The sequence below is a fragment of the Lathyrus oleraceus genome, chromosome 3 (genome assembly GCF_024323335.1).
Source record: "Lathyrus oleraceus cultivar Zhongwan6 chromosome 3, CAAS_Psat_ZW6_1.0, whole genome shotgun sequence".
Lineage (NCBI taxonomy): Eukaryota > Viridiplantae > Streptophyta > Magnoliopsida > Fabales > Fabaceae > Lathyrus > Lathyrus oleraceus.
Window position 1 is genome coordinate 53,373,534 of NC_066581.1, and position 7,659 is coordinate 53,381,192.

Genomic DNA, 7,659 nt, shown 5'->3' on the forward strand with positions numbered 1-7,659 from the left:
GATTAAGATTAATTGAGTGAATAATTAGTTAGTTAAGGTTACTTAGTTTGCAGATTTTAATCGAAAGCTTATGTGTAGTTAGAACCTAATCCTCACTAAATTTTTATAATTGTTGTGAGGTTTTATTCTCTGCTCTATTAAAAAACAAAAAACAAACTGCAGGTTGAACTGTCTTGAGCAACTTGGAGTATGAATTAATTATGTTGTTATGAAACATAGTTTGTGTATGGAATTATGTATTGAATGCTCATAATTAATGGACTGGTATTAAGGGATTTCTAAACCATGATGCCCTATGTTACTTTCTATTAATTATGAGAATTAATTCAAACTACTGTTAGTGCATTGATCAACATGTTAGAAACCAAATAGCAAAGTTTATGCATTGATGGTGTTTGTTAGGAAATGTTTTCATATGCCTTGAGTAACATTGATTCATTGTGAATGCAGGGTTGAATTGATGCAAAGTGATCATGGTTTTAAGGCATTTGCAATTTGGTGACAAAACAAGGCTTGGAAATGCATGTGTCATGGATGAAATGTGAAGAAACAAGGTTTCTTACAAATGAAGAAAACTTTGCTCCTGAAATTACAAATAGAGATGCAAGCATGAATAATCAACCATGGCAACTTGGATTAGGGATGAATTAGGTGGGTTGTCTTTGGTCAACTGATTGACCAAAAAGTCAACAGTTGACTAAAGTCAACTGTAGGCAAAAATCAGTTTTTTTTTGTAATTTTATACGCATTTTTGTATGGACATTGTAAAAATGATCTTTGTATGAATAAAATGAAGGTTTTATATATGAGAAAAGGTATTATGATTCATGAAACATACCTTACATTCCAATGGCCATTTTCCCTCTAAAGTCCTTAATGGAAATCACTTTGAAACCATGTTATTGTATGTACTTGTGAACCCATGAATGCAGTATGATTTTTGAGATCAATGGGCAATAAAAACATCTTAAATTAATGGACTTTAAGGAGAGCCATGAAACTTGAATCAAAGCATTATGCAATACTATAAAACATGAAGCCTTGGACTAGTAATGTACCAATGAATTCTAAATGAATCATAAGACTATCGTTTTGGATGAGAACATGGATAAGATGTAGGATCAAGCGCTTACCACTGAGCTAAAAGCAATTGTTGTTAGTGAGGGTGCAACTTTATTTCCTTATAGTATGAGCTTTTTCAGGGGCTGCACCTAAAGCGAAGTTTGTAAGCTCCCTCTAAGGGCCATGGGTTGGGATGTTAAGCCCATTCGAATCCCTAAGGGTGACGCTGGATTTATTTATCCAACAATCTCCCCCCCAGTGTCAGCCGGGGGGATTCGAACCCATGACCAAGCTCTGATACCACTTGTAGGATCAAGCGCTTACCACTGAGCTAAAAGCAATTGTTGTTAGTGAGGGTGCAACTTTATTTCCTTATAGTATGAGCTTTTTCAGGGGCTGCACCTAAAGCGAAGTTTGTAAGCTCCCTCTAAGCGCCATGGGTTGGGATGTTAAGCCCATTCAAATCCCTAAGGGTGACGCTGGATTTATTTATCCAACATAAGACATGAGTGAAACAAATCCTTGAACAAAAGGAAAAATAATTGATTCTAAGCAAGAATGGCACGATGCAAACCATAATGATCAAATGTCCCAATCCATGAATTAGGATTTTAGTTGGCAAGATCAATATGCAAATCAAACAATCCAAGACCTCAAACCAAGGAGTAAGGCTTCCAAAACAAATGGTCCACCAATGACATGAACCAAAACTATGGTTTCCAATACCCCAACACAAGCTCCATGATCCAAGGGTACCCAAGGTCAAGAATTAGGGTTTGAATGCATAAATGAGTGCCATGATGTAAACTCCATGAATCAAGATCCAAGAGAACATGCAATTAGGGTTTATATTCTGTATGATAAACAGTTCTCCCATCCTCAAACAAAACCCTAATTTGAATTAATCACAAGCTTTGAGTCTATGATATTTGTGAGAAGGTATTAATATGAATACGTGATGCATAGGAATGAGTGTATGCAGATGAATCTCAAGTTAAGGGTTGAGTGAAAGATGAAAATGGGAGGGTAGATTTTTGGGTACGACACTTATCCATCTTCATTCTTCTCATTTGTAATCAAAGCTACCATAGGTAGCTAAATCTCTTTATTGTTGGGATTTGATGTAATCCACCGGTACCATATGCATTTATTATGATCATGGCTTTATATATGAATTTATCGTTTAGTGATATTGATGTTATCCTTGTTTACTTGTTTTACTTCTAAATTCGAACCGTTTTTTGAGAAATACTCTTCGAATCCCTATCTAGGATAATCATCTGTTAGATGATAAACTCTAGACATAGATTTAGGTTTAACATTCATAAGCATATTAAATCTTAATGTTACCGTATTATTTAATAGGTTGAGAGGTCGTTAATTAAACAACACGGTTGAACTCTCACCAGGAGTTTAAACATAAACACTATTGGCGAGTGATATGTGATAATATTAATCAAACGATTAATCTTTGTATGACTAACTGGAAGAATACATGCATGATCGGTGAATGAATCCCAATTCCAATAACCTTTCTCATATTTGAAACTTCATTTATCATTTACCGTTTTACATTACGTACTTTATGCAAATAAACAACTTGACAACTTCTCATTTAAACCATATCAATTGTTGAATGGAATTTAATATCGTATTAGTCCCTATGGATATGAATAAAAAATACTTACTTTTGATGTTGAATACCACAACCATCAAAATTTCTGCAAAATGCATTGAAGTTTACAAAGCAAAAATCGATGTAATTGAGAAACTCCCACCACCATTAAATGTCAAAGGAATCTGGGATTTTCTTGGCCATGTAGGGTTCTACAGGAGATTCATCAAAGATTTCTCCAAAATCGCAAAGTCATTGAGCAACCTGCTCAATACATATACGCCTTTTCACTTTGATAATGATTGTTTACTTGCTTTTGAAGGCTTAAAATAAAAACTAGTGACTGCACCCATAATCACAATGCCCAATTGGAAACTCAATGTTGAACTTTTATGTTACGCGAGTGATTATGCGGTTGGTGTAGTTCTAGGACAAAGGAAGAGCAAAGTTTTTCATGCCATGCACTATGCAAACAAGGTCTTGAATGATGCATAAATTTTAATTATTCAACTACAAAAAAATAATTTCTTTCTATAGTATATGCATTGGAAAAGTTTCACTCTAACCTCATTAGTTTGAAGATTGTGTGTTATACTGACCATGTAGCGATCAAATATTTGATCACCAAACATGACTTCAAGCCTAGACTTATCAAATGGATGCTTCTGGTACAAGAATTTAATTTAGAGACATGAGATAAGAAAGGAAATGAAAACTTGGCGGCAGATAATTTGTATAGGTTGGTGAATCTGGAGATCACCGAACAAGAATGAGAAAGTCTTAGAAGAGTTTCCAGTGAAAAGTTTCTTATGGTACAAGAAAGACAGTGGTTTGCTGACTTAGCAAATTATAAGGCAACTGGTTTACTTCCAAAAGATTTGAATTGGCAACAGAAGAAGAAATTTCTCAGGGATGCTAATCAGTAGTATAGGACGATCCATACTTGTTCAAAGTTGGGGCAGATAATCTGTTGAGAAGGTGTGTGACAAGCGAAGAAGCAAGAAGCATCATATATCATTGTCATAATTCTCCCTACGACGGTCATTAAAATGGTGAAAGAACGACGACAAAGGTTCTGCAACCAGGTTTCTATTGGCCTTTCTTATTCAAAGACACTCACGAGCATGACTAAAGGTGCGATAACTGCCAAAGAAGACAAGGTCGTGGCCAATATCGTGGACATGGACGAGGACATGAAGGAGAAGAAAGAGCCGGTTACAAAAAATACTCCAATAACTTTAACAACAAAGAAAGAAGTTGGAATCCACAAGCAATAAGAGGTTGTGGAAGAGGAAATTCATGGTCGAGGTGCGACAAATCACAAATCAAGTGCTTCAACTGCAACAAGATCGGTCACTACGTATTTGAGTGTAGATTATTGAATAATGTTATGGAGAAAGCTAACTTTATATAAGAAAAAGGCGAAGAAGAAGAAACTTTGTTGCTCGCATGTCAAAACCAAGTTGAAGAGAAAAGAAACAAGCGATTTCTCGTCATCAGCGTAAGCAACCACATGTGCAGCGAGCGAAACATGTTCATAGAGATCAACGAAGTGACAAAATAAATGTCTCATTTAGAGATGACTCAAATATACTAGTCAAAGGCAAAGGTAAAATTCTCATAAGATTGAAGAATGAGAGTCATTAATTCATATCCAATGTCTACCTTGTGCGTAACATGAAGAATAATATTTAGAGCTTGGCATAATTATTAGAGAAAGGCTATGACATACACTTGAAAGAATATGGTATTTTCTTAAGAGATTATAGCCATAACATGATTGCTAAGGTGCATATGTCAAAGAATAAAATGTTCTTCTTGAATATTCAAAGTGATGTGGAAAAATGTCTCAAGGCTTGATATACCAACTCTTCACGGCTATGGCATATACGATTCAGACACCTCAACTTCGACAGTCTAGAAGATTCAGAAAAGAAGGATATGGTGAGAGGCTTGCCTAGAATCAACCAACTTTGTGAAGGATGTCTAATTGGGAAGCAAATCTGGAAAAGTTTTCCAAAGGAATCAACATCAAAAACAACAAAACTGCTAGAGCTCATACACATCAATGTCTGTGGACTAATCAAACTAAACTCTTTTGGTAAGAGTAAACACTTTCTCCTCTTTATTGATAATTATTCCAGAAAAATATGGGTTTATTTATTGAATGAGAAGTCAAAAGTGTTTGAAAACTTTAAGAAGTTCAAATCCCTTATGGAGAAAAAAATGGTATTTCCATTAAGGCCATGAGATCTGACCGAGGATGAGAGTTCACTTCAAATGATTTCCACAAATATTATGAAGACCATGGAATCTTCCGCCCACTGATAGTGCCAAGATCGCCACGACAAAATGAAATAGCAGAGAGAAAGAACCAAACCATACTTAACATGGTGCGAAGCATGCTTAAGAGCAAGAAGATACCAAAGGAGTTTTGGGCCGAAGTAGTGGCATATGCGGTTTACCTAACAAACCATCCCCTAACAAGAAGCATGCATGAGAAGACACTATAAGAAGCATGGATTGGAAGGAAGCTCATGATTTCTTGTCTCAAAGTGCTTAGAAGAATTGTCTATATCCACGTTCCATATGAAAGGAGAAAAAAGCTCGATGATAAAAGTGAGAAGTATGTGTTCGTGGGTTACAACTCAAGCTCTAAAGGGTACAAGCTCTATAATCCAAATAGTGGAAAGATCGTCATAAGTTGTGACGTGGAGTTTTAAAAAGAAGATTGTTGGGATTTGAGTGTTCAAGAAGACAAGTATGATTTTCTTCCTTACTTTAAAGAAGAAGATAAAATGAAACAAGCAATAATAGATGAACATATTAAACCACATACCTCATTGACACAAAGGTTAGATGAAACAAACTCAAGTGAGAGAACACTATGAATAAAGAGCATTAAAGAGCTTTATGAGACAACCTAAAACCAAAACGACATTAACCTATTTTTTTCTTTTTGGTGATTGTGAGTCTCTAAGCTATCAAGAAGCGGTTGAAAACATAAAGTGGAAAAACGCCATGGACAAAGAAATCAAGTCAATCATGAAAAATGACACATGGGAACTTACTAAACTTCCACGAGGACGTAAAATAATCATAGTAATATGGGTGTACAAGGTGAAGAAGAATGCAAAATGAGACGTGGAGAGATACAAAGAAAGATTGGTGGCGAAAGTCTATAATCAAAGATAATGACTTGACTATGATGAGGTATTTGCTCCCGTGCTCATCTTGGAACTATTAGACTGATAATTTATTTGGCAACCCAAAATGAATGGGACATATATCAAATGGATGTGAAGTTGGCCTTCTTGAATGGTTTTCTCAAATAAGAAGTTTATATCGAGCAACCACAAAGCTATAAAGTGAAACGACAAGAAGAAAAACTCTTGAAGTTGAAGAATACGTTGTACGAACTCAAGCAAGCACTGAGAGCTTGGAATGTTTGAATCAACAAGTACTTTCAAGACAAGAACTTCATCAGGTGTCCATATGAGCATGCACTTTATATTAAAGCGCAAAGTGGAGATATTTTGATTGTGTGCTTGTATGTAGATGACTTGATCTTCACATGGAACAATCCAAGCATGTTCGAAGAGTTCAAGAAAGACATGTCATATGAATTTGAGATGACGATATGAGGCTCGTGGCATGTTATCTTAACATCAAAGTAAAGAAAAAAAGATAAATGAATTTTCATCACCCAACAAGGTTATGCCAAATAAGTCTTTAAGAAGTTCAAGATGGATGATACCAATCCGATTGGCACCCCGATGGAATGCGGTAGTAAGTTGAGCAAGCATAAAAATGGAGAGATTATGGATCTAACTCTTTGCAAAAGTTTGGTTGGAAGTCTACATTACTTGACAAGTACAAGGCCAAATGTTTTATATGTCGTATGAGTCGTAAGTCATTACATGGAAGCTCCAACAACAACTCACTTCAAGGCGACAAAGAGAATACTTTGATACATTAAAGGTACAACAAACTTTTGCTTGCAATATTACTTTTCTAACAATTATGAGATTGTTGGCTATAACGATAGCGATTGGAGTGGAAACTTGGATGATAGAAAAGAGCATTATTGGTTTTATGTTCTTTATGGGAGATAATGCTTTCACTTAGATGTCAAATAAGCAACATATCATCACACTATCAACTTGTGAAGGCGAGTATGTCGCTGCCAGATCATGCGTTTATCATGCAATTTGGCTAAAAAACTTGTTGAAAGAGTTAAAATGCCACAAGAAGATCCCATGGAAATATGTGTTGAAAATAAACCAACATTTATTTTGGAAAAGAATCCCGTCTTTCATGAAAAAAGTAAGCACATCGACATCCGTTACCACTTCATAAGAGAATGCATCGAGAAGAAGGAGGTGAAGTTGAAGTATGTGAAGTCTCAAGATCAAGCTGTCGACATTTTCATCAAGCCACTAAAGTTGGAAACTTTCGTGAAGCTAAAGAGTATGTTTGGAGTCACAAATCAAGTTTAAAGGGGGGATGTTGAAGTATTAAACTTGATTAGGGTCTAACCTTATTATTTGAGTTTTGGGGTTTAGCTATTTTTGGCATATGTAATTTTGGGTAATGTGTCTAGAAAACTCTTGTAGTGTTTAGAGTGTCTAGATTTTTCTTAGGGTCGTAATATTTTCTATAATACTCTTGGGATTTCTAGAGTTGAGAACTCTCTAGAATTAGTGTGTCTAAAGTTCTCCTTGGAGTACTATAAATAGAGATATAATCCTACATTTTGAATCAAGCAAAAATAAAAAGTTTTTCATTCCACAAAGAATTCTCCTACCTATCAAGCTTCTATTCAAGCCTTTAATATTCCCACACTCTTTCCCTAAACATAATTTTTTCCCAACATGTTGATGGATTAATTCTTTAATCTTTAGCAAATAAGTCAACATTCTTTAGTCACTAAATACACTTATGATAGTAACTAGGGGTGTGCAAAATAACCAATAACCATG